The 27982-nt window shown below is 41.4% G+C and overlaps 1 protein-coding gene across 2 annotated transcripts in view; it reads left to right on the plus strand.

Moving 5' to 3' along the window:
- Positions 1-1058: 1058 nt before the first annotated feature.
- Positions 1059-27982, plus strand: part of Rnf13 (ring finger protein 13) — a 93402-nt gene continuing 66478 nt past the window's right edge. The window contains exons 1-2 of one of the 2 annotated variants that reach the window (XM_052730267.1): positions 1068-1179; positions 26002-26158. The gene's annotated coding sequence lies outside the window, so the exon portion shown is untranslated. Of the gene's footprint in view, positions 1180-26001; positions 26159-27982 lie in introns of both variants that reach the window. The other variant, XM_052730266.1, reaches the window with a different exon arrangement.

Below are 27982 nucleotides of genomic sequence, written 5' to 3' on the forward strand. Positions count from 1 at the left end.
CCTTGTGCTTGCTAGGCAAATGCTCTGCCACTGAACTAAATCTTCAGCACTTCAGATTTGGTTTTTAAATTGCTTGTGTGGTATTTAGAGTACGTTCTAATTAAAACGGCACAAGGAGAAAGAACAGGAAATCTTTTTATTCCCGTTCCCCACCTACTTAGGCTCTTGAAACAAATGAGGTTATAAACTACTGATATCCCTTGTTATAACGCCCCGCCCCCCAACATTAAAGGATTTGATGACAGCATGGCCCTTATTAAAAATTATTATTATTTCAAGCTACAGTAGGACCAGTAGGGCATGTTCGGATCCTGCAATCTTTGCATCAAACCGCATTTAAAACAAACAGCAGTGGTTTACGTGCTGTTAAAGTCGATGCCTCAAAAGGTCATTTAAATCTAAGTAGTTGGTTGTAAGATTTAGACTAGGGGGAGAAAAGGTATAAGAGCCTTAGGGGAGGAGAGTTTCATTCCTCAGAAGGTGACAAGGTTTCTGAAAGGCTGTTTTGAGGACTGAATCATATGGTTTGGACTTTTGCTAGTCAAGCAGTGTGCGGATCAGAGCGGCTCCCTGCCAGGCCTCAGGGGTTCCAGCCCAGACCTCAGGCGGCTCGCTCCAACCCGACCTGGATTCCAAAGCAAGGCGTCGCCCGCCGTTCTCCGCCCTCGTCGGCCTGCTAGCTGGAGGGCCGCACGACATCTCATGGCTCCTCCGGCCGGCATGGGTGCAGGGAAGAGGTGCGGGCCATTCTGCTTGGGCCTCGGGCCCCACACGCCACTCCTTTGCCAACCGGCCCGGGGCAGTCCAGGGTGGTTTCTCCACCACACCCAAGGCTTCCGAAAGCCTCCCCTCCCTCATCTTCTCTTCCCCAGTGCGGATGATGGATCACGCGGCTCAGAAAGACACTCAACAACTGGGCAGTTCTCCCAGCCCAGCCGGAGCAGGCGGCGCGACTCTGTGAGAGGGGCGGGGCCTTGACGGGCAACGCTAGGGCCCAATAGCGCCTCTCTATCTCCAAGTATGGACCAATGAGGCGTGAGAGGCGGGACTTCCGCTCGCCCGCTGTTGTCCCTTCTCGGACTCGCTTGGGTAGGGGCTCGGTGCGGATCTCAGTCATGAAGTCCGGGTAGCGACTTCTCCCGGGTGCCCGCGAGCCTGGGTTCCGGGGCCGGACTTCAGGTAAGAGCCTGTGTGGCTTGGCAGCGGTGGGCGGGGGTTGTCCTCGAGCCTGGCCCGGAGAACACACCCACTCCGGCCTGGGTGGGGTGGCCCGCGTTGAGGACTTGGATGGCCCCTTCGCCTGAGTGCTGTGACAGTATAGGCCCGTGCGGGAGACCAGTTCACAGCACCCCATCCTGGGTGCGCGTAGGTGAGAAGTTGTCGGGTTATGGATACTGTTTCCCACGTTGCCTTCCAGAGGTGCCTGTGGCCTGGAAAGGTACTTGGAAGACTTCCTTTGGTCCAGCACTTGCCTCTTAGGTGAAAATCCGCGGGGAGCTGTTTGGTCTTTGGGAAAAAAAAAATAAAGAAAAAAGAAAAAAAAAATGAAGAAAAAAAAATGCGATTGCTCGCTTCCTTCCTTTCTCACCGCCTCCTCCTTCCTTCCCTAAAAGCTCAGCTTTCAGGCATCAACGTGACCTTGCTAGGGCTACCCACTACCTTTTTTTTTTTTTTCTTGCAATCTCGAAGTCCGAACTTTGGCAAGGACGCGTATGCATTGATCTGTCCCTAAGAGGAAAACAACTTTGGTAGCCTGTATTGCATGTTCTCTGCTTGCCTTTGGTAAATTGCTCTGCTTTTTGTCTTAATCTGGCAGTAGTTAATTTCCATAACTCCCGTTTTATCCTCAGTTTCAGCACCGTGGGCAGCTGCTATGAGCTGATGTCCGCCCCAAAGCTGCCTGGGAGTTACCGTTCGCTGCCAGTGATGCAGCAGTTAGAGTGGAAACTGCATTCCTTTAGGCAGTGGCTAGAAGACAGCTGCACTTTCTGATAAAGCACAGTAAAGTGGTCGTGCTTCCAAAAAGCCAGTAGAAACAGGTCATTTAAAGATTTAGGGAAGAGCGTATGAGAGTTCAATCAGTCATAGGGTCATGATTTATTTATTTGAGACAGGATCCCTCTAGTTAGCAGACTGACCTCAAACTTGCCATTCTTCTGCCTCAGCCTACTGAGTACTGGAATTACTGGGCCATCAAGCCTTGTTTAAAAACCGTTTTTAATGGGTCAAAAAGATAACTCCATTTCAGAGGAACACAGCTGGACTTGAGTGTGCAGGGCCGCAGGGATTCATTAATTGATTTTTTTTTTTAATTTATAGAGAAAGTCAATTTCAGTTTCAGGTTGTTTTTTTTTTTAAATACGTGTCAAGAGGAAGTTGTAAAATGTATTATGGTAGATTTCAGGAAAGAGTTCGGTCTTTGAAAAGACTGGAGTTGCAAATTTGGGACTCAGACTAGACTTAGCATCAATAAATACAGAAAGGGCTGGTGAGATGTTTCAGTGAGTAGTGGAGCTTGCTGGGTAAGCCCAATGACCTGAATTAGATTTCCAGAACCCACGTAGATGTGGAAGGGGAGAACTGACTCCACAAAGTTGACCTCTGCCCTCCACATGAACCCTATCGTGTGTGCCTTTCCTCCCAAGTCATATACATACAATAAGTAAAAGTGAAAAAAATGAAAAACTGGGGAAGTTGTGAAGATTAAGAGAAGTAAAGCACGTCTGTTACGTAGTTCAGCGTCATTGAATTGGTTGTGTTTGTGTAAGGAATGACAGTTGTCTTAACACGCGTGTGCTTTTCTCTGCCTTACTTGAAGTCAGCATATCTTGATGTGCAGTGTAAATCATGTGTGCAAAAACTGGTTAGGGAAGTTGACTATGGAAGGGTTTGGAGTTAACTTTTCATTTATCCTTGTTATTTCTTTAAGGATTTTGCAGGACCCTTAATGCTAGCATGCTGCTTACTTCCTTTGCTGTTTCTACATCTGAGACTAACAGGTTTTATATCAGCTTTCAGGCACTAATTTCAGCAAAGAGAGGGTAGAGTAGGGGTTCGATTCTAGAGGTAGGTTTATAGTGATAAGCAAGACTTTATGTTTTATAGTTTTTATTATGAATAGCTATGAACTGGCTTGATGAACTATTATGGTATACTTATGTTAGCATTAACTAAAAATATTTGGATTTTAAAATAAAAATGACTTTGGACATTTTAAAATGTGGAATTAATAATGTATAGCTGAAAGCAAATGAGTAGGTCAAAATAGTGATTTACACTGTTGTCTTGTTATTACTGTGTGGTGCTGGTATGGTGGTTTCCTGTGACATAAAAAGAGGAAGGCAGTTAGTGAGCATTGTTAAGTTTCTCAGAAGAAGAAACAGAATTAGTAGACATGTGAGTTCATTTTAATAAACTGTGGTGATGAATGGTGGTTTTAAACTCATATATTATGTAGCTAATTATTGAACACATATACAGCATAGAATTAAGCTTTTATGAAATTTTTGCATTGCACAAAGATTAAGTTGAGAAGAATGAAAGTATATGATTACTAGTGTCAAAATTTATATGTCATAGTATACAAATAACAAAACATAATAGCTAATGTTATTGGCTATGGGTCCAATAGATTTACTTTGTATTATCACATACAACTCTCAGATTCATTAGTATGGTAGCTAGTGCAATTATGACAGAATTGTTTTTTTTTTGTGTGTGCACACATATAGTCATAGTGCACATGTAGAGGCTGAGGACTGCTTGTGGGAGTTGCTTTTCTCATATGATATGGGATCCAGGGATCAAATTCATGTCTTCATGATTGGCAGCAAATGTTTTTGCCCTCTGAACTGTCTTGCTGGCCCAAATATACCTTTAACATTAAAAAAATATTATTTTAGGTAGTGGTGGGGATCTCACTATGTAGACTTGACTGGCCTAGAACTTGCTATGTAGACTGGGCTGCCCTCAGACTCACAGAACTCTACCTACCTCTGCCTCCCTAGTGCAGGGATTAAAGGCATGTGCCATCTTGTCTGGCTAAATTATTTTAACTCATATGTATATATTCTTTTTGTTTTTGTGTATGTGTGTTTGTGTGAGTGTATGCCACACATGTGTGGGTGACTGTGGAGGCCAGAAGAAGGCATTGGATACCCTGAGGCTTGAGTTAAAGTGGCTGTGAGCCACCGGATGTAGGTGCTGGGAACCAAACTCAGGTCGTCTGGAAGAGCAGGAAGCACAGCTGAGCCATCTCCTCAGTGCCCACTTCTACACACCTTCTTCCAGATAAGCAGCTAAGACATCATCATGAGTTCCTGCATGTAGGAGAGTAGATTGTATTTGACACCCACTGTCTAAAGCCTGTCGCTTTGTGTCACGGGGTGGGACTAAGAAGGTGGCTTAGTGGATGCAGAGCATTTGCTGCATAGCATAAAGACTTAGTTTAGATCCCATGTGAGAAGTCTGAGAGTGGTTCACACCTGTAACCCTAGCCTTGGGAGATGGTGGGAGACAGGAAGATGATTGGGGCTGGCTGACCATCAGACTAGCAAAAAACCAGAGTAAAAGACCCTGTCTCAAGGAAGTAAGTTGTAGAATTGTAGACTGGAAAAGGGCACCCAAAGTCCCTCTCTGGCCTTTTCAAGTATATGCACTTGTGTACACATGCATATACTACATACATCATAATGCCCCTCCCCCATAAAATACTATTGAGTATTTTGAGTTTTTATTTCTTGGTGACTTTGGGTAGTTTGCTCTTAACTCATAATGTTTGGGCACTGGGACATTTATAAATCACTAGAGAAAATGTGTTTAGTGAATGATAAGCCTCAGTCTTGTTCTTACATTGAGGATGTGGCTATTTAATTGTTAGTAAATAGAGGAGGGTGGGAGACAACAGACCCCATGAGGACATGATCAAAGCAAAAGTTTAGAGGAAGGAAAGTCAGAGAACATTTGCCAAGGTGTTATATTAAAGGAACAGGCTAATGAAGAGAAATGAGGAATGGCACAGATTGTGGAGACCCTCAAATGCCAGATTAAGAATTTGCATTTGATTTTTAGTTGATTTTTTTTTTTTTTTTTTTGACAGGGTTTCTCTGTGTAGCTTTGCGCCTTTCCTGGAACTCACTCTGTAGCCCAGGCTGGCCTTGAACTCACAAGAGATCCGCCTGGCTCTGCCTCCCAAGTGCTGGGATTAAAGGCGTGGGCCACCACCACCACCACCACCACCACCACCACCACCCAGCTGATTTTTAGTTGAGACAAATCCCTCTTTTATGAACATTAATTTGGGAACAGAAGTCCAGTGAAGATGTGAGGTCTGAGTTCCATAGAGTTGAGACAAATGTGAAGATTGTAATGAGGGATGATAGGTTTGAAATGTTTTAAAGAACATTGGGAATTGACATGGCTTTGGGCACATCTGGGGGGAATATTGATGCTGTTAATGTAAATAAAGGATATTATAATGAACAAATTTTAGTGGACTGATATTAGGGAGAGACTGAACGATGGAGCAGATGTTCAGCATGTGAAAAGGTAAAATGGATACTGGAGATCCTGTGTTCCACGAGCAGAGGAGTGAGGCTACACCATGAGGAAATTTGGGCACTGGAAATTGCTTAGGACTGAGAATTCCTCACTTAGTAAGAATGCACTGATTGTTTTTCTATAGCATGTTTTATTAGTGTTCTGGGTGGCAGGAGGGAAAGTAGTGGGCAGGAAAAAGTGTGTAAACATACAAGGCTCCCATTTCTTTTTTTTTTTTGGTTTTTCGAGACAGGGTTTCTCTGTGTAGCTTTGCGCCTTTCCTGGAACTCACTCGGTAGCCCAGGCTGGCCTCGAACTCACAGAGATCCGCCTGGCTCTGCCTCCCGAGTGCTGGGATTAAAGGCGTGCGCCACCACCGCCCGGCCTAAGGCTCCCATTTCTTTTTTTTTTTTTTTTTTTTTTTTTTTTTTTTTTTTTTTTTTTTTTTTTTTTTTTTTTTTTTTTTGGTTTTTCGAGACAGGGTTTCTCTGTGTAGCTTTGCGCCTTTCCTGGAACTCGCTTTGGAGACCAGGCTGGCCTTGAACTCACAGAGATCCGCCTGGCTCTGCCTCCCGAGTGCTGGGATTAAAGGCGTGCGCCACCACCGCCCGGCATCCCATTTCTTAAGAACAGTAAATTGGAGACTAGAGATTCTCACACTAATATTGGAAGATTTTTTTTGTTGTTGTTGGTTTTTTTCAAGACAGGGTTTCTCTGTGTAGCTTTGGAGCCTGTCCTGGATCTCACTTTGTAGACCAGGCTGGACTCCAACTCACAAAGCCTGGCTCTGCCTCCCAAGTGCTGGGATTAAAGGCGTGCACCATCACTGCCCCGCGGAAGATGTTTTGATTTTTTGTATTCTGCAAGGCATTTAAACATGTGCACAGCAACATTTCCATGTTGAGTCTTATTATCTCTTTGTTAATTAACTTGAATTGATTATTATGGTGATATTTTATTTGTGTTGAAATGTGATTTTATTTGTATGTTAATAAATAAAGTTGCCCGGGGGTCAGAGCTAATATCAAGCCATTTAGCAGAAGTCTGGCAGTGGTAGCACACGTCCTTAATCCAATCACATGGCAGGCAAAGTCTCTGTGTGTTTAAAGACACAGCCAGCATGGAGATACATGCCTTTAATCCCAGTACCAACCACAGAGACCTGGAGGCCTGTATAGACAGGCAATGACAAGGAAGTCATGTGGTTGGGTTTAGAACCAATGAGAAGGCAGAACAGAAAGGCAATAAAAAGACGGGTCACACAGGAGAAGGTCTCTCACGCAGGGGAAGGACGGTAGTGACTGGTAAGCTAAAGGCTATTTGCTAGTGCTCTGACCTCTTGGGCTTTTAACTCTTTATTTGGCCCTGTGTTTCTTATTTAATAAGACTGTTTAGAATTACATCTTCAGATTATTGCAAAACCCTTATTCAGAGATGGGGTGGGACTTTTCGGGACAACAAAGGGGATGCACAAGTAGAAAGAGTGTGCTCTGTTTCTACCCACGTTTGCACTGAAAGAACTTCAAAGGGTAAGAAGGCTACATGGGATGGGGGCAGAATCAATAAAGATGAGTGAATGAATCCTGTTCCCTTCATTCTCTGGCTTCAGATTTCCCACTCTGAAATGATGATGACAATAGTGCTGATTTGGAGTTGTTTTGAAAATGAGTTGCCATATGAAAAGTGGTAGATGGCAATTGAGACGTTTGTGTTATCATTATAATCCTAGCTAATGGGACCTGTGGTAAGAAAGAAGGGACAATGTCTCAAAGCCCTTTGACATTGGAAAGGGCTCAGGACAAAGTAGTAGAAGGGCCTACAGGTTTTTTTTCTTAGCAGATTTTCTGGTGCTTATGTGCAATTGCTTGATTTTGAATTATGCTGTGAACTTTGTCACTGAATTACATTTAGTTCTCTGGTGTCATGTTAGGCCTGAGTAACTTGCCAGTCAAACAATAATGTGTTTGTTGAGCATGGAGAGAGGGCATCTGTATCCATGTCACCTCAGTAGAAAACATGACTTGAACTCTGCTGCATGCATTTCTTCCTTTTTTTTTACCCAACATTCTTTCACCCAACAATTATTTATTCAGTACTTTCTTTGTCATGTACTGCTCTAGGTGCTCAGTGAGCATCACTTAACCGAAGGGATAGAAGCCCTGTCCTTCTGAAGCTTGTCTTTCTATGAGAGAAATGGGTACCTTTTTCTAATGGTAATTTTTTTTTTTTGGTTTTTCGAGACAGGGTTTCTCAGTGTAGTTTTGGTGCTTGTCCTGTCCTGGATCTCATTCTGTAGACCAGGCTGGCCTCGAACTTACAGAAATCCACCTGGCTCTGCCTCCCAAATGCTGGGATTAAAGGCGTGCGCCACCGCCGCCGCCGCCACCACCCGGCGGTAATTAGATTTTTTACACTGCATGTTCAATTCATACTACGTAAGCAGATGAGAATAATGATACCAGGTCGTAGTTGTGAAGAGCACTTTGAAGGAAGGGATCATGTCTGTCTCTGTCTCTGTCTCTGTCTCTCTGTCTCTCTGTCTCTGTCTCTCTGTCTCCTGTCTCTCTGTCTCCTGTCTCTCTCTCTCTCTCCTCTCTCTCTCTCTCTCTCTCTCTCTCTCTCTCTCTCTCTCTCTCTCTCTCTCTCTCTCGTTTTTTTGAGACAGGGTTTCTCTGTGTAGCTTTGGAGCCTTTCCTGGAACTCACTCTGTAGCCCAGGTTGGCATCGAACTCACAGAGATCCGCCTGGCTCTGCCTCCCGAGTGCTGGGATTAAAGGCGTGTGCCACCACCGCCCAGTGGGATCAGGTCCTTCTTATGTCCATTCCTCCCACCATACCCCATACAATGGCTTACCTTTTGAACAGTGCCAAGGGTTATACATATGTTGAATGTTAAATTGTTCTGTCTCCAACTTTGCTTTCGTTATCTCCTCTTAGACAAAATGTTTAAAGTCAGAAAGCTCTTAATGCATGCAAATGTAAGTGTACATTAAATGTTTATGGTAGACCAGAAGAGGCTGTGCCAAGGCAGGGGCCAGGTTTTAAAGGAAATTTGTACTGCATTAAATGTGAAAGACTGTGCATTCACTAGGTGAACAAAGAGAAGGCTGCTGTGAATTGTATTTCTTGCTGATCTAGGAGACCAATGGAAATAAGGCTGTTGGAGACAAAAGCGCATCAACATTAAGGGAATCTGGCTGTTATTGTTCACTAACAATAACAATTTTTACCTTCCAGTTAATTTTCTCATTTGTAAGGTAATTGGAAATTTTCAGCTTAAAAACCAACTTTTGCGATTCTTACAAAAATGTTGCATTAATATTTTGCTTTACTAACATAGATAAAATAGAGCTGATAATAAATTTCTGTTGAATACAAATCAAGCAAAATAACTGCTTTTGGTTAACAAAATAGATGTACGACTAGATTTTGACCAAATCCATGTTATGTTTTGATGCTGTTTACTAACGACTGCTGTGTACCCTCTTAAAACAGGGTCAAATGTAGTTACTATATAATTGCCAGCTCTTTCATCCTGAGTGAATTGAGCTGCAGTACTTTATATTGAGCTTTAGTACTAGGTCATAGTAGTTATTCACCTTTTTTATACAGTAGTTCCTTGCGTTATTTCCTGGTGTGAGATGCTAGACATCAGAGACTGTCAGTCCCTAATTTGAGGAAGTTTAAAGAAAAAGAGTTCCTAGCATGAGAGGGTAACAAAAGAATGATGAACAGTTAGTTTGGTTACCTACGGGTGGTACAGACAAAGAGCAGAAGAAGAGGCTACTGGTAGACAGACTTACTCAGTGAGAAGAGAAGGGAGTGTGGAGGATGGCAAGGGACTGAGTTCAGAGAGAATGAGTGTACATAGAGCTCGTCTCAAGCTGGTCACGAACTGTACTTGACATTTGTGTGATCTGCTAAGGATTTTACACAGGTAGTAACATGATCAGGCTTTTTTCCCCCCCAGCATTATTAATTATATATGACAGTAGGTTTCACTATGACATTTTCATTCGTGTTTATTAAATTTTTGTTTTGTTTTGTTTATTTTGTTTGTTTTTTCGAGACAGGGTTTCTCTGTGTAGCTTTGCGCCTTTCCTGGAACTCACTTAGTAGTCCAGGCTGGCCTGAACTCACAGAGATCCACCTGGCTCTGCCTCCGAGTGCTGGGATTAAAGGCGTGCGCCACCACCACCCGGCTTAAATGTTTTGATCATATTCATTTACTGTTATTCTGCCCTGGTCCCTCCCACTCCTACTTGTTGAGACACTTGGTGTGTAACTTGCCTTCCTCTTACAAGAGGGTGAGACTGGAGGAAGACATTTATGCTATTCAATGATGAACATAGACCTTGAAGAAATCAGTCTTTTAACTGCAAAGCCTAAGAAACATTGTTAATATCATGCTTTTTTTAGGGTGTTGATAATCATGAAACATATACACATTAAAGTGTAAATATTCATAGCCACATTTATATAATTAAAAGAGCAGTAGATTTCAGGATAATTCTGTTTACTAATATATGAGGACTTCTGGTTGGGTTAAAGAATTTGAGAATTATTTCTAAGGTAGTTAGAAATTTGTTAATGTTTTGTTGCTTAAGTGTTGTCTAGTTCTAGTTCAGTTTTTAATGATTGAAATATCCACTTAAGCTTTGCAGAGGGAGTGAATCTCAATAGAATTCCTTCCCAGTGGGAAGGAATTTTATTTAGCTGATGAGAAATGAATATTTCTGAGTGAAGCCCCAAGAGAGAAAGCAGTCATTGAACATTAGCTTTTCTTATATAAAGCACCTCATTAATGTTGAAGATTATTTGGTTACTGTCCTTGTAATTTCCATGTTTGCCCTTTAGAAAGAAAGTGCTATATGCTCATGAATTATAAATGCTAATTGATTGGTTTTTGGGGGTAAGAATTGATACTCACCTAACAAAATTAACCATTTAAGGATTGAGACGGTAACATAGTGGGTAAGAGCACTTGCCCTGCGACATGAGGACCTGAGTTCGAATTTGTAGCATCCACATAAAAAGCCGAGTGAGGCTGTGAAAAAGGAGTGGATCCTGAGAGCTTGTTGGCTGGCCGTTCTAGTTGCAATGACAAGCTTCTGCCTCAGTGAGAGAGAGACCCTGTCTTACGTCAGTAAGTCATAGAGTGACAGAGGAACACATCCTGTATCCTCAGCTGGCCTCCACATATGTGTGCACATGTCGCATACCAGCACACTCACATGCACACACCATACACTTAAAATGCCTCCCTTACTCCAAAAAGAACTAATCATTTAAAAAGTAGCAATTCAGTGGCATTTTGTGTATTTTCAATGTTTAGTTTTGAGATATTTTCACCACTTAAAAGTAAAAATCCTGTACCATTAGCAGCTACTACTTTTTATTTTCTAATACCCTTAGCCATACCAACCACTAATTATTTCTCTTTTTATGCATGTGCTTACTCTGGTATTTTGTATGGAATCAAATATATGATTGTGACTTAGTGACATTCACTTAGTGACATGTAGTAACATGTACCCTCACTTTTTACTGCTGTTTAATGTTCCTTTACAAACACAATTTATTCAGTCATTGATGGCTATTTTGTGGGACCCCCACAAAGATTCCAACTTGTGGCTTGACTCAAGGTCAGAGAGTCAGAGTTTATGTTCCTTTCCAAGGCTATGTAATAGTGTGCAAAGGTATGACTACCAGGTATCTTATACTTCAAGGCCTAATCACAAGATATTTTGCCTTGGAGTGTGGTTACCAGGTGTTTTGAAGGGTCTACACTTGGCTTTACGTTGTGCTTAGGTCTTGAAAGGGGGAGGTCTTTTGCTTCTTCCCTTGCTAGTGTATAAAAAGCCCATTAGAAATAAACTTGAGCCTGCTGGGTATTGACCCAGGGCCCTCTCAAAGCTATCCTGTGTCTCTATCTTTTGGCTTCATTTTTACTTCTAGATTTCCTATCTAGCATTTCTCAATTCCTCAACCCTTCTTCAAGGGACCCTTCGATAGGTTGGGACTGGACCCCAACACTTGACCCCGATAATATTTGAATTGTTTTAACCCTTTGCCTGTTGTGTTTAGTGTTTCTCTTAGCATTCATCATTGAGGATGTGTTTAGGTACCAGTTTTCATTTCTTTAGTTATATCCCAAGAGTGGAATTGCTTATGGAAAGCCTGTGTCAAGGTTCTTTGAGAACCTGCTTAACTGTTTCCATAGTGCCTAGAATATTCTATATTTACATTGGCAGAGGGTAAGGGTACTAGTTTCTCTACATCTTTGTAATACTTCCTATTTCCTGTTTTTTGTTTTTTTTAATTAGCCTGTTTGGTGTATGTATGTCTGGTTTATGCCTGTGCATGTGTGAGAGCGAGTGTATGTGATGCTGTGTCTTCCTTAGTCTCTTTCTACATTAATTTCTGAGACAGTCTCTCACTAACCTGTAGCTCCATGGTTCAGCAAGCCAAGTTGGTCAGTAAGCTCCAGGGTCCTCCTGTTTCTGTCCCCTCAGCACTGGGGTGACAGTTGTGCACCACCATGACCAACTTGCCAAGTGCTGGGTGTCTGAACTTGGAGCTTCATATTTGTGTGGAAAGGATTTTATCTACTGATCCTTCTCCAGCTTGCTATTTTCTGTCTTTAAGGGCAGTGGTGGCGCACGCCTTTTAATCCCAGCACTTGGGAGGCAGAGGCAGGTGGATCTCTGAGTTCAAGGCCAACCTGGGCTACAGAGTGAGTTCCAGGAAAGGCACAAAGCTATACAGAGAAACCCTGTCTTGAAAAACTAAAAAAAAAACAAGACTTGCTGGTTGTGGTGGGGCACACCGGTAGGATTTGCTGAAGGAGGCAGAGGCAGGAGGATCACGAGTTCTAGGCCAGCCTAAAAATGCAAAAAAATTATTATTGTTACCCTTGTGAGTATGAAATGGTACCTACATGTTTTTTTTTTTTTTTTTTTTTGAGAGAAGGGCTCATTATGCCTTGAGCATAGAGATCTGTCAGCTTCCCAACTGCTGAAATTAAAGGTATGTGCCACTATGCCAAGCCTTACTCATAGTTTTGGTTTGTGCTGGGCTGACACCAATGACTTTGAGCATAAATCTTTTCATATACTTATTTGCCATTTGCACATTTTCTTGAAGACTTGTTTGTTTAAGCTCTTTGCCTCTTAAAAATTATCTTTTTGTTACTGAATTTTTAAAAAGTGCTTTATATGGCCAGGCAGTGGAGCATGCCTTTAATCCCAGCACTCAGGTGGCAGTGGCAGGCAGATCTCTGAGTTCAAGACCAGTCTGGTCTACAGAGCAAATTCCAGGACAGTGAAGGCTTCACAGAGAAACTTTGTCTCAGAAAACCAAAAAAAGGGGGGGGGGATTAAATGTGTTGAAATTTATTTTGTTTTTATTTTTGTGTATATATGTTGGTCCCCTTTGAGACTAGAAGAGGATGTTGGATTCTCTGGAGCTGGAGTTACAGGCTGTGGGGAGCTGTCTTAGGTGGATGCTGGGAACCCGGAACTGAACTGAGTCTCAGTGCTCTGAGAGAGCAATAAGCAGTCTTAACAACTGAGTGCCCTCTCCAGCTCCTTTCTGTACTTCTGATATACAGATTTTTTTCCCCTTCATGTGTGGTCAATTTTGAGAAACCCAATTTATTTTATCTTTACTCATGCTTTTGGTGTTTCTAAGAATTCATTTCTAAAATGGAAACTTTTTCTTTCTGTGTAGACCAGGCTGGCCTTGGACTCACATAGCTCACCTGCCTCAGCTTCCCAATTTCCTAGACTATAGGTGTGCCACTGTACCTGGATTTTTTTTCCTTTGGAAATAATATTTCAACATGTAGCATAAGCTATATGAATTTGTGAGTTTTCATCTTTCTTAGTTCTGGAATTTATAGGTGTGTACTGCCATATTTGGCCTGACACTGTATTTTCTTCAAGGACTTTTCTAATCTAATATTCATCTAGGACTTTTCTTTTCTCTTTTTTTTTTTTTTTTTTTTTTTTGGTTTTTCGAGACAGGGTTTCTCTGTAGCTTTTCGTGTTTTCCTGGAACTCACAGAGATCTACCTGGCTCTGCCTCTCAAGTGCTGGGATTAAAGGCGTGCACCACCACCGCCAGGCTAGGACTTTTCTTATATTCAGGTCATTGATGCGCTTTTCTGTTATTGTTTTGGTGTGGTGTGAGTTTATATTACAGCTTCATTGTCTTGCATGTGAAGATCCCTTTGTGCCAGCAGCCTTGCTGAAGATGGTACTCTCTGGGTTCTGCACCTTTTAAAAAGATTATTTGACCCTGTGTAGGAATATGGGCTTATGTTCCGATGCTGGGTTCTGCTGTCTTACTCTGTGTACATGCTTGCATTATACAGTTTTGATTATTGTAACTTTGTAGAGAGGAGATCTTAAAATCCAGAAAACAGTGGTGCTAGAAATAAGATACCATCCCAAGGCATGTCTCCACTAACATACTTCTTACCAGTCTCCACCTCCTAAAATGTCCACCGCCTCCCAGCGTGGCAGCGCCAGCTGTGACCAACTTTCACAAGGCAGAGTACTAACCATTATACCATCACAGCTAGCTACTTGGCTGCCACAGGACCACGCCCTTGAACCATGAGCCTATGAGGGACATTTCTTAGTGAAATTCACATTTTGTCCCTGGCTCCCCCACAGTCACATGTCCATCACATAGTGCAAACTGTTTAGTCATCGGCAGGAGTCTCTAAAGCTCACTGGTTCCAGTGTTGCTCTGTAGTCTGAGTCTACAGTCTCCTCTGACTGAGCCTCAAGCCAGACTCTTAGCTGTGAGCCCCATTAAAGTAAAAAAGAGCGACTGAAGTTCCTGTGGCACAAAGGGGGACTAGAGGCATGGAGAAATGGGGCTGAAGCACCACTGAAAACAGCCGGACATGAGCCTCCGAGGGCTCGGACAACTCTGCTTCATAGTTTTGCTAGTTACAGGCCCTGTGGCCTCTGCTGAGCCAGCTCCACTGTCGGGTCCCGCCCGACTATGGAACAGTCCTTGAAGGGAGGAGTGAGGATTAAGAAATAATAGATAAAAGAAAAAGACAGACACAGGATAGCTTCCGGAGCGCTCTGGGTCAATAGTCGCCCCGAGTTTATTCCTCATAGGCTTTTTACACACCAGCAAGGGGAGAGGCAAAAGACAAAGTACAGGCAAGTGTAAACACCTCCTTAATTCTTAAGACTTATAAGGCTCTACGCTTATGGCAGAGCATCCTGTAATTAGGTCTTGAAGTATAAGACACCTGGTAACCATGCCTTTGGCCAAAACATTCCTTTTGGCAAAGCAAGCTTGGACTCTCTGAACTTGAGTCAAGATGGAATAAGGCCACACTATGGAGTCTCTGTGGGCCTCCACACTCCACTTGCTGCCTGTTTGGTAGACATTCCATCTTCCTGGCATCTTTCACTTCCTGGGATTTCCATTGCCTCTTTCCCTTCACTCTCTCAGCCTCATACATTGTCCTCTTAGTGTTTGCCTTCAGGGTCTTTGACTCTGTTACAAACATGCTGGAGTTTTGAGGTTTTCTTTAAAATATGAGTGGGTGTTTTTATGACCCCGTGACTGTTGCATTCTGCATTACTGTAAAACCTGCAACACATAGATGCTGTCATTGTCTGCCAGCTGAAGCTGTTTGGACCGTGGCTGTAGTTACCACTGATTGCCTGGGTGCTGACTCTGGGAAGCACTTCCCTAGGTGGCCTTGTGCAAGCAGGCATCCTGGAAATCTCTTCTTCCAGCAAAGGCTTTCAAATGAATTTTCTTCTTACATGGTGATCCTGAGATGGGTGACGCAATGGCAAAACCTGAGATGCCTTCATGTCATCTTACTGTTCTGTTAAGTACTCTTTAAGCTTGGGATAATACTGCCTTGACCTCACCTTTAAAAGTACTTTTCTCTGGCCAAATTGCACATTTTTCAAATCTCTCTGTTTTACTTCTTGTTCCTAGTTTCCAATATCAATTTAGTAAGTAAAGGGTAATATTCCATCTAAATACTGGGCTGTATTGAAATTTCCTCTGCAGGCACCTTTAAATTAAGCCACAAACACATACGGTTTTTTTTTTTTTTTTTTTTTTTTTTGAGACAGAGATTTTCTGTGTAGCTTTGGAACCTGTCCTGGAACTCACTCCATAGACCAGACTGGCCTCAAACTCAGATCTGCCTGCCTCTGCCTCCAGAGTGCTGGGATTAAAGGTGAGTACCACCATCCCCTGGCCACAAACACATTCTTACCCAAGGTATGAACAAAATGTAGATGAATTCTTTGTCAGAATATTACACACATCCATTTTCCAATAGAGTTGTCCTTCTTACCTAAAGCCTCATAACAGTTTTTATTGTGCACATTTGTGTTGGCATTCTGAGCGGCAAAAAGAAGCCACGTGATGGCATTTGGTAGCTTTTTTATCCCTCAGTTGTGACAGCTGTGAGTGAAAGCAGCAGGCAGGAGAGTAGAGTCGCAGGTGACATCCTCTAGTGTTACAGCTCTCATGCAGGCCCTGGGCAGAGGGACCCTTAGCTCTCTACAAGGGCCCTTAGGTCTTTGTAGGCCTAGTAAGAGGATTCTTTAACCAGTTCTCGCAAATACTGCACATTCCAAGATGTGTGCAGGAATTCCCTGGTGATATCTATACACCAGAATTTCCTTGCCTGTACCAGAAATTCTGGTTGTGTCCTGCTTTCTTGACAGTATTGGATCAGTTCTGTCTGGACAGCCTAGTGAAATTATCTGCTGACTAATTTTCTTCCATACTCAGTTGAGGACTGGATCCCAGCTGTGGAAAAAAGGATCCCTCTTCTATGTTTACTCTTTTGAGAGCCTGAGTCTTAATCTCCTATAACAGTTTATTTATCTTTTATTTATTTTTGAGACAGGGTCTCGTGGGTAGCTCTGGGTGGCCTGAACTTGCTATTTAGATCAGGATGGCCTTGAGCTCAGAGATCCTCTTACTTCTGCCTTCTGAGTGCTAGGATTGAGGACCATTTCTAGCTGTCTTTTTTATAAAATATTAAAAACAGATTTTGACTAGTTGATTGAAAACACTTGCAGATATTGAGTATAAACTCTGATAATCACTGACATTTATATAGCTATGAAACAACTACAATAATGAAGCTGACAAACATGTCCATTAGTCTCAGCAGTTTTCTCTATCTTTTTTTCTTTCTTTCTTTCTTTTTTTTTTCTGGAGCTGAGGATTGAACCCAGAGCCTTGGGCTTGCTAGGCAAGCACTCTACCACTGAGCTAAATCCCCAACCCCAGCAGTGTTCTCAAGCCCCATAGGATTCCCACTCTGCTGCCTCTGTAATATGTATCCTTTACACTTACTATCCTACCATACATTAGCATATTATATGGTTCCTGTCTCTTGATATAACTCCCTGCTGGTACAAACTTGGTATTGGTACCTGGAATAGTTCCAGTATACTTAAAAAATTGAGGTTTTGTTTGTTTGTTTTTGTTTTGTTTTTTGGTTTGGTTTACAGCACAAGTGCTGAGCCATTTTCCAGTTGGAATTGGATGTTAGCAATCACAGCATCACAGTTAACTAAGCTGTGGATTGAGATGTATTGTCTACTGACACACATGCCTGCAGCTTTTGAACGTTATGGCAGTCATACTCATTGTTAGAACTACTGTATGGGATAGAATATTTTGGAAGTAGAGCTGGGGTGGTGGCTCACCAATTGTACATTTGCAGAGGACTTAAGTTTAGTTCCTAGTACCCACAATTCATCTGTGTAAGAGTTTACAGCTGCCAGGATATAAGTTACTTTTCTCTTGCTGTGATGAAAGACCATGATGAGAAGCAAGTACGAAGGGTTTATTTAGACCAATGATTCCAGGGGGTAAGACTCGAGCATGGCAGGAATGCATGGCTGCCAGTGGCAGGCAGCAGGAACAGGAAGCTGAGAGCTCCTATCTTCAACTGCAGACACAAGGCAGAGAGAACAAGTAGCACAAGGCATTTAATCTCAAACCCTGCATCCAGTCACTAGCAAGGCTGCACCGCATGAACCTCCCCAACAGTGCCACCAACTGAATTAAAATGCCTAAGATTGTGGGGGGGGGGGGCATCTCTCTCATTCAACCCTCTCATAGCCTGTAACTCCAGTTCCAGGAAATCTTGTACCCACTTCTGACCTTGGTGGGCAACAACAGCGTGTGTATCTGTACATACATATATTCAAGCATTCACATATACACATAAAAATAAGTAATCTTTAAAAGGAATGTTTTGTGTGTAATTGAGTGATTATATTGGGAAAAAACACTTAATTTCCTCCCCAAGATCTGTCCCTTTATTTTTAAAAATGTTAAAAATACTTTTATTTATTCATTGATAATTTCATGCATGTGTACAGTCTTGATCATGTTCACCCCAAGCCTCCCTCCTGTTCCCCATAGAACTCCCCCAACAGGTCTTTTCTCACCTTCAGGTCTTTCTGTAAAATCCACTGAGTACAATTAGTGTTGCCTACATGTACATGGGTACAGGGCATTCATGGAATCTGGGCAACCTACCAGCAGCCACATACCGGAAGCATCATCATCATTATTTTGATTTTTTTGAAACAAGATCTATGGTATAGCCCTGGCTATCCTGGAACTCCCTGTGTAGGCCAGGGTGCCTTTGTGCTGGGATTAAAGGTGGAAACTATCATAAATTAATAGACTTTAGAAATTTTTTTCTCTGAAGCATGTAAATAAGTATGAAGAATAAATCAAAAATGACATAAAGACCCACCACCCAAAGTTAACATGTATTTACAGATTATTGTATTTTATTTTTTCCACTTTTTTATTTTTTCTATTATCAGCTTGATACAGTATAAATTCTTATCCTAATTGTGAAATGTTTCATTGAGGCTTGCCCAGTTATTGAGTAAAACCAAAACTTATTGTAAGCCACAGTCATCCTAGGGTCCCCCTTGGTATATAGCCTCCCTGGTTCTATGGGTTGCAGTCTGATTGTTCTTTGCTTTATATCTAGAATCCACTTATGAGTGAGTACATACCATGTATGTCCTGGGTTTGGGTTACCTCACTCAAGATGATTTTTTCTATTTTTTTTAAATTTTATTTTATTTTACAATACAATTCAGTTCTACATATCAGCCACGGATTCCCTTGTTCTCCCCCCTCCCCCCTCCCCTTCCCCCCAGCCTCCTCACCGTTCCCTTCTCCTCCAGGGCAAAGCCTCCCCCGAGGACTGAGATCAACCTGGTAGACTCAGTCCAGGCAGGTCCAGTCCCCTCCTCCCAGGCTGAGCCAAGCAACCCTGTATAAGCCCCAGGTTTCAAACAGCCAACTCCTGCAATGAGCACAGGACCCGGTCCAACTGCCTGGATGCCTCCCAAACAGATCAAGCCAATTGACTATCTCACCCATTCAGAGGGCCTGATCCAGTTGGGGGCCCCTCAGCCATTGGTTCATAGTTCATGTGTTTCCATTCATTTGGCTATTTGTCCCTGTGTGTTATCCAACCTTGGCCTCAACAATTCTTGCTCATATAAACCCTCCTCCTTCTCGCTAATTGGACTCCTGGAGCTCCACTCGGGGCCTAGCCATGGATCTCTGCATCCAGTTCCCTCAATCATTGGATGGAGTTTCTAGCACAACAATTAGGGTGTTTGGCCATCCCATCACCAGAGTAGGTCAGTTGGGGCTGTCTCTCGACCGTTGCCAGCAGTCTACACCTTATGCTGGAGAGGATGTGGAGCTAGGGGAACTCTCCTCCACTGCTGGTAGGAATGCAAGCTTGTACAACCACTTTGGAAATCAATATGGCGCTTTCTTAGAAAATTGGGAATCAATCTCCCCCAAGATCCAGCTATACCACTCTTGAGCATATATGCAAGGAATGCTCAATCATACCGCAAGAGCACTTGCTCAGCTATGTTCATATCAGCATTTTTGTAATAGCCAGCACCTGGAAACAACCTAGATGCCCTTCAACTGAAGAATGGATAAATAAAATGTGGTACATATACACAATGGAATACTGCTCAGCAGAGAAAAACAATGACATCGTGAGGTTTGCAGGCAAATGGATGGATCTAGAAAAAAAAAATCATCCTGAGTGAGATAACCCAGACTCAGAAAGGCAAACATGGTATGTACTCAGGAGGATACTAGATGTGGAACAAGGATGACTGGACTGTACTCACATCACATCGAGGCTACCTGGAAAACAGGACCCCAAGAAAGACACGGGGATCACCCAATGATGGAGAAATGGATGAGATCTACATGAACAGCTTGGACATGAGTGAGGGTAATGAAGGGCGAGGGTTGAGGGAAAGAGAGCTTGGGGGAGCGGGAGATCCCAGCTGGATCAAGAACAGAGAGGGAGAACAAAGAATAGGAGACCATGGTAAATGAAGACCACATGAGAATAGGAAGAAGCAAAGTGCTAGAGAGGCCCACAGATTTTTTCTATTTCTATACATTTGCCTGCAAATTTCATGCTGTCATTGTTTTTCTCTGCTGAGTAGTACTCCATTGTGTATATGTACCACATTTTCTTAATCCATTCTTCAGTTGACGGGCATCTAGGTTGTTTCCAGGTTCTGGCTATTACAAATAGTGCTGCTATGAACATAGTTGAGCATGTATCTTTGTGGTATGATTGAGCATTCCTTGGGTATATGCCCGAGAGTGGTATGGCTGGGTCTTGAGGTAGATCAATTCCCAGTTTTCTGAGAAACTGCCATACTGATTTCCACAGTGGTTGTACAAGTTTGTATTCCCACCAACAGTGGAGGAGTGTTCCCTTTGCTCCACATCCTCTCAAACATAGACTGTCATTAGTGTTTTTGACAGGTGTAAGGTGGTATCTCAGAGTCGTTTTGATTTGCATTTCTCTGATGACTAATGATGTTGAGCATTTCTTTAAATGTCTTTCAGCCATTTATTTGTGATTCTTCTTTTGAGAATTCTGTTTAGCTCTTTAGCCCATTTTTTAAATTGGATTGTTCAGTATTTTGATGTCTAGTTTCTTGAGTTCTTTATATACATTGGAGACCAGTCCTCTGTCAGATGTGGGGTTGGTGAAGGTCTTTTCCCATTCTGTAGACTGTCTTTTTGTCTTATTGACTGTGACAAAAGTTTCTCAGTTTCAAGAGGTCCCGTTTATTAATTGTTGTGCTCATTGTCTGTGCTGCTGGTGTTATATTTAGGAAGTGATCACCTGTGCCAATGCGTTCAAGAGTACTTCCTACTTTCTCTTCTATTAAGTTTAGTGTAACTGGATTTATGTTGGTCTTTGATCCACTTGGACTTGAGTTTTGTGCATGGTGACAGATATGGATATATTTAATATTTTGCATATTGACATCCAGTTATGCCAGTACCATTTGCTGAAGATACTTTCTTTTTTCCATTGTATAGTTTTGGCTTCTTTGTCAAAAATCAGGTGTTCATATGTGCGTGGATTAATGTCAGGGTCTTCAATTGGATTCCATTGGTCTGTATGTCAGTTTTTATGCCAATACCAAGCTGTTTTTATTACTATAGCTCTATAGTAGAGCTTGATGTCAGGGATAGTGATTCCTCCAGACATTGCTTTATTATACAGGATTTTTTTTTAGCTATCCTGGGTCTTTTGTTTTTCCATATGAAGTTGAGTATTTTTCTTTCGAAGTCTATGAAGAATTGTGTTGGGATTTTGATGGGGATTGCATTGAATCTGTAGATTGCTTTTGGTAAGATTGCCATTTTTACTATGTTAATCCTACTTATCCATGAGCATGGGAGATCTTTCCATTTTCTGATACCTTCTTCAATTTCTTTCTTTAGAGATTTAAAGTTCTTATCAAAAAAGTCCTTCACTTGTTTAGTTAGTGTTATCCCAAGGTATTTTATCTTATTTGTGGCTATTGTAAAGGGTGGTGTATCTCTGATTTCTTTCTCAGCCCTTTTATCATTTGTGTATAGGAGGGCTACTGATTTTTTTGAGTTGATCTTGTTTCCTGCCACTTTACTGAAGGAGTTTATCAGCTGCAGGAGTTCCCTGGTAGAATTTTTCGGGTCACTTATGTATACTATCATCATCTGCAAATTGTGAATGTTTGACTTCTTCCATTCTAATTTGAATCCCTTTGATCTCCTTTTGTTGTTTTATTGCTCTAGTTAGAACTTCAAGTACTATATTAAATAAATATGGGGAGAGTGGACAGCCTTGTCTTGTTCCTGATTTTAGTGGACTCGCTTTGAGTTTCTCTCCATTTAATTTGGTGGCTGTTGGCTTGCTGTAAATTGCCTTTATTATGTTTAGGAATGTTCCTTGTTTTCCTGATCTCTCTAAGACCTTTATCATGAAGGGGTGTTGGATTTTGTCAAAGGCTTTTTCAGCATCTAATGAGATGATCATGTGTTTTTTTTTCTTTCGTTTTGTTTATATGGTGTATTACATTGACAGATTTTTATATGTTGAACCATCCTTGCATTCCTTGAAATGAAACCTACTTGGTCATGGTGGATAATTTTTTTGATGTGTTCTTGGATTCTTTTTTCCAATATTTTGTTGAGTATTTTTGCATCAATGTTCATGAGAGAGATTGGTCTGTAATTCTCTTTCTTTGTTGCATCTTTGTGTGGTTTGGGTATCTGGGTAATTGTAGCCTCATAAAAAGAGTTTGGTAATGTTCCTTCTGTTTCTATTGTGTGGAACAATTTGAAGAGTATTGGAATTAGTTCTTCTTTGAAAATAAGGTAGAATTCTTCACTGAAACCTGGTCCTGGGCTTCTTTTGGTTGGCAGACTTTTGATGACTGTTTCTATTTCTTTAGGGGTTATTGGTCTATTTAAATAGTTTATCTGGTCTTGATTTAACTTTGGTATGTGGTACCTATCCAGAAAATTATCCATTTCTTTTAGATTTTCCAGTTTTGTGGAGTAGAGGTTTTTGAAGTATGACCTGATGATTTTCTGTATTTCCTCATTGTTGTTATTTCTCCCTTTTCATTTCTGATTTTGTTAATTTGGATGCTCTCTCTTTGCCTTTTGGTTAATTTGGCTAGTGGTTTGTCTATCTTGATTTTTTTCAAAGAACCAACTCTTTGTTTCATTGATTTTTTTTTTTTTTGTATTGTTCTCTTGGTTTCTATTTCATTGATTTCAGCCCTTAATTTGATTATTTCCTGGTGTCTATTTCTCCTGGGTGAGTTTGTTTCTTTTTGTTCTAGAGCTTTCAGTTGTGCTGTTAATTCATTGGTATGCAATTTCTCCATCTTCTTTATGTGTGCATTTAGAGCCATGAATTTTCCTCTTAGCACTGCTGTCATAGTGTCCCATAAATTTGGGCATGTTGTACTTTCATTTTCATTGAATTCTAGGAAATCTTTAATTTCTTTTTTTATTTCTTCCTTGACCCATTGGTGTTTCAGGTGAGCATTATTCAGTTTCCATGAGATTGTAGGCTTTCTATAATTTTTGTTGTTGAATTCTAACTTTAAGGCATGGTGGTCCAATAAGATACAGGAGGTTATTCCAATGTTTTTGTATCTGTTGAGATTTGCTTTGTGACCAAGCATGTGGTCAATTTTAGAGAAGGTTCCATGGGGTACTGAGAAGAAGGTATATTCTTTTGTGTTAGGATGGAGTGTTCTGTAGATATCTATTAATTCGGTTTGAGTCATAATGTCAGTTAGGTCCTTTATTTCTTTGTTGAGTTTCAGTCTGGTAGATCTGTCTTTTGGTGAGAGTGGTGTGCTGAAATCTCCCACTACTAATATGTGGGGTTTGATGTGTGTTTTAAGCTTTAGTAATGTTTCTTTTATGAATGTGGGTGCCTTTGTATTTGGGGCATAAATGTTCAAAATTGAGACTTCATCTTGGTGGATTTTTCCTGTGATAAATATGTAATGTCCATCCTGATCTCTTTTGATTGATTTTAGTTTGAAGTCTATTTTATTAGATATTAGGATAGCTATACCAGCTTGCTTCTTAGGTCCATTTGATTGGAAAGCCTTTTCACAGGCCTTTACTCTGAGGTAGTGTCTGTCTTTGAAGTTAAGGTGTGTTTCTTGTATACAGCAGAAGCATGGATCCTGTTTTTTTATCCATTCTGTTAGTCTGTGTCTTTTTATAGGTGAGTTGAGACCATTGATATTGATGGATATTAATGGCCAGTGATTGTTGATTCCTGTTTTTTTTTTTTTTTTTTTTTTTTTTTGTGGTAGTGTTCGTTTTCCTTCTTTAGTATTTGTTGGTGTGGGATTATCTATTGCCTGAGTTTTCATGAGTATGTTTAGCTTCTTTAGGTTGGATTTTTCCTTCTAGTGCTTACTGTAGGGCTGGATTTGTGGATAGGTATTGTTTAAATCTGGTTTTATCATGGAATATTTTGTTTACTCCATCTATGGTGATTGAGAGTTTTGCTGGGTATAATAGTCTGGATTGGCATCCGTGGTCTCTTAGTGTCTGCATAACATTTGTCCAGGACCTTCTAGCTTTCATAGTCTCTATTGAGAAGTCTGGTGTTATTCTGATGGGTCTGCCTTTATATGTTACTTAGTCTTTTTCCTTTGCGGCTCTTAATATTTTTTCTTTGTTCTGTATGTTTAGTGTTTTGATTATGTGGCGAGGGGACTTTTTTTTTTGGATCCAGCCTATTCGGTGTTCTGTAAGCTTTTTGTATCTTCATAGGTACTTCTTTATTTAGGTTAGGAAAGTTTTCTTCTATGATTTTGTTGAATATATTTTCTGTGCCTTTGAGTTGGTATTCTTTTTTTTTTTTTTTTTTTGGTTTTTCGAGACAGGGTTTCTCTGTGTAGCTTTGCGCCTTTCCTGGAACTCGCTTTGGAGACCAGGCTGGCCTCGAACTCACAGAGATCCGCCTGGCTCTGCCTCCCGAGTGCTGGGATTAAAGGCGTGCGCCACCACCGCCCGGCTTTTTTTTTTTTTTTTTTTTTTGGTTTTTCGAGTTGGTATTCTTCTTCTTCTATCCCTATTATTCTTAGGTTTGGTCTTTTCATGGTGTCCCAAATTTCTTGGACATTTTGTGTTACGACTTTTTTGTCTTTAGTGTTTTCTTTGACTGACACATCTATTTTCTTTATTGTGTCTTCAGTGTCAGAGATTCTCTGTTCCATCTCTTGCATTCGGTTGGTTATGTTTGCTTCTGTAGTCCTGTTCATTTAGTCAGGATTTCTATTTCCAGCATTCCCTCAGTTTGTGTTTTCTTTATTGTCTCAATTTCAATTTTCAAATCTTGAATTGTTTCCTTCATCTGTTTAATTACTTTTTCTTGGCTTTCTTTGATTTCTTCCAATTTTTTGTTTGTTTTTTCTTCCATTTCTTTAAGGAAATTTTTTATTTCCTCTTTAATGGAGTTTTTCATTTCCTCTTTAAGGGTCTCTATTATCTTCTTAAACTCACTTTTAGGATTGAATTCTTCTGCTTCTTCTGCCTTGGTATGTTTAGGTCTTGCAGGTGTAGAATCGGTTGGTTCTGATGTTGTCATATAGGTCTTTATATTGTTGCCTGTATTTTTGCACTGGCGCCTACTCATCTCTTCCTCTGCTCAGTGTAGGCAGTGTCTATGTCTGAAGGTGCCTCTCTTGTTCTAATTGTGAGTCTTGGTCCACTAGGAGTTCTTGGTTAAATCGGTGCCGTTAGGCTCCGTTTCTTTAGGAGCAGCTTAGTCCAAAGAGTGTTAGTGGGTTCTGTCTCAGGGAGCAGTTGTTTCCAGTTGGTGCAGGATGTGCTTATGGTTTCAGTGGTTTTTAGGTTCATAGGGTTGGGGTTTTTTTTTGTTTTATTTTGTTTTGGTTTGGTTTTTTTTTGGTGGGGGAGCAGGGAAAGGTAGCTGCTGTCTGGTCCCTGGGACTGATCTGCTGGTCCAGAGATGAGGGCTCTCCTGTTCCCGGTCATGTAGTGCAGGCTTATGATTCTGGTGATCTGGTTCGGTGGCTGGGCAGCACCTTATTTTGTGTTCTCAGGTCACGTTTTGCTCATTCGTCCACTCCTCAACTGATCTTGTTTCCTCAGACTGCAGACTGTAATATTCTGAATCCTCTCCCGAATGGATCTCAGCTGAGCAGGTTGTTTAGTAGGGTAATCTCACCAACACCTCCAAGTTGTTGGGTTTTGTAGGATTGGCAGCTGGGTCCTGGGTTGGCCTCAGACAGAGTGTTTGGATCTGTTCTGGTTGCTTCCCACAGAGATGGCTCCTTCCCCGGGTACTGGGATTAAAGGTGTCCCTGTTCCAAGCTCTAAATCTCCTTGTTTTCACTAACTCCTCAGCGGGTAATAGCTTAGTTTCTGGTTTTTATTACAACAGCGTCTCGGCCGCCGCTCTGCCTGCCTCTGCCGCCGCAGCTCTCAGATTATTTTATTGTTTCATATATTTAAAGAATTGTTTATTTTATATGTGCATGTTTGTGACACAGTATAAAGATGTATACCTCATGTATACAGGTACCTTCAGAGGCCAGGAAGGCCAGGAGAGGGAAGCCATAAGAGGTTTGTGAGCCCACCTGACATGGACGCTTGGATCCAAACCTGGGTTCTTTGCAAGATCAGCAACTAACTCTTTAACTGTTGAGCCATCGCTCCAGCCTCCAGAGTATTCAGTGTATGTACATTTATGTATATTTTTAATGTCTGTGTGAGACATTTTTCACTTAAAAATCTTTGTAGCCTATGTTGGTCTTGAATTCCACTGAGTAGCTGGGACTACTGTTGAAACCACTACACCTGGCTTTAATGGAAACAGGGTTTTTATTTGTTTTTTGGTAGTGCTGGTGATTCAGTGCCTCTTTGAGGCCCATGATACATGGCTGCTCTCCTACTGAGCCTAAGACAGTTTTAATGTTAAAGTCTTAAAAACTTTGGCCGGGCGGTGGTGGCACACACCTTTAATCCCCGCACTCGGGAGGCAGAGCCAGGCGGATCTCTGTGAGTTCAAGGCCAGCCTGGTCTCCAAATCGAGTTCCAGGAAAGGTGCAAAGCTACACAGAGAAACCCTGTCTTGAAAAACCAAAAACAAAACAAAACAAAGCAAAACTTCAAAGAGAGGTTAGTATGTAGTCACATGTAGAGGTTTCAATATCAATGTCCTTGAAGTACATATTCTTTCAGCAAATAAGGACACTAAACAATAAAAAAGAATTAAAAATTAAGATAGGAAGTAGTGAGCATTTAAAAAGTAGGAGATTGACGGGAGGCAGAGCCAGGCGGATCTCTGCGAGTTCGAGGCCAGCCTGGGCTACCAAGTGAGTCCCAGGAAAGGCGCAAAGCTACTCAGAGAAACCCTGTCTCGAAAAACCAAAAAAAAAAAAAAAAAAAAAAAAAAAAAAAAAGTAGGAGATTGAAGGAGTAAGTCATGGTAGATGTTAAACTGACTGCAAACACTTGCCACAGACGGGTGTGGCATCTGGAAAAGGTCAAGAACACGGCTGGGGAGACACTGTAAAGCAGCAGGGTACTGGGCACAGGCCTCAGAGCACTCTTAAGAGTTTGGTTCCCAGCACCTACATCCTGTGGCTCATAACTCCTGTAACTCTAGCTCCATGGGGATCTGATGTCTTTGGCCTATTTTGGCTCCTGCACTCAAGTAGACCTCTCCTCACATATCCATAACTAAAATAAATTGTAAAGAAATTGGTTGTAACAATGATGATGTACCTGGATCTGGTGTGTGACAGTCTGCCACCATTAACACAATATGAAAGATTTCACACCCAAAACTCCCTGAAGATCATCGGCTGCATTATCGTTTTCCTAAGAACTGTACACAAGTTAAAGAATGAGGGATGGAAGGAGGGACGATAAGTAAGCCGGTTTGTTCATTTTCCAGTCAGTTAGTTCCTAGTACTTACATATAGAAGTTCTGTCCCCTAAAACAGGGAAGCTAGAGTGACAGTACAATTTACTGTTCTAGTTTAAAGGTTGCGTAGAGGATTAGGGGGAATAACATTCCTGTCAGATTGTTAACACAAAATGTAGCATAAAATTAAGTTTTCTTTCAGTGTTAGCTACAGTGATAGGATTCACATTTGATTGGAAAAATCATAAAAATAAAACATTCGGTTTTGGAGACATACTTTGAAGTACACTGTGCATATTTTGATAACCATGAAACCCAGAATTTCCTACTATGTTTCCCTAGTGCTCAAGATTTCAAAATCCCTGAAAAAAGTTTCATTGTCAATTGTTCATTTCTTGTTTTCTGTGTGGTTCATTGCTGGGGTTGCCAACCTGTGATAGAGCTGACAATAGTGGCATTGAGGGAACTATGAAGTATGTTTTTGTTAGCGTTTCTATCCCCGCCTTTTCTTCTTGTCTACTTTGACCTATTCATTGTCCTCTGACTTGTACGAAGTTTATGAATAATCGCATGATATGTCACTTTTCAGTCCTGATCAGAAAGTGTTTTCCAAATCTGTGTTGGACTCAT

The sequence above is a fragment of the Peromyscus californicus genome, unplaced genomic scaffold (genome assembly GCF_007827085.1).
Source record: "Peromyscus californicus insignis strain IS unplaced genomic scaffold, ASM782708v3 Scaffold_9__1_contigs__length_137607984, whole genome shotgun sequence".
Lineage (NCBI taxonomy): Eukaryota > Metazoa > Chordata > Mammalia > Rodentia > Cricetidae > Peromyscus > Peromyscus californicus.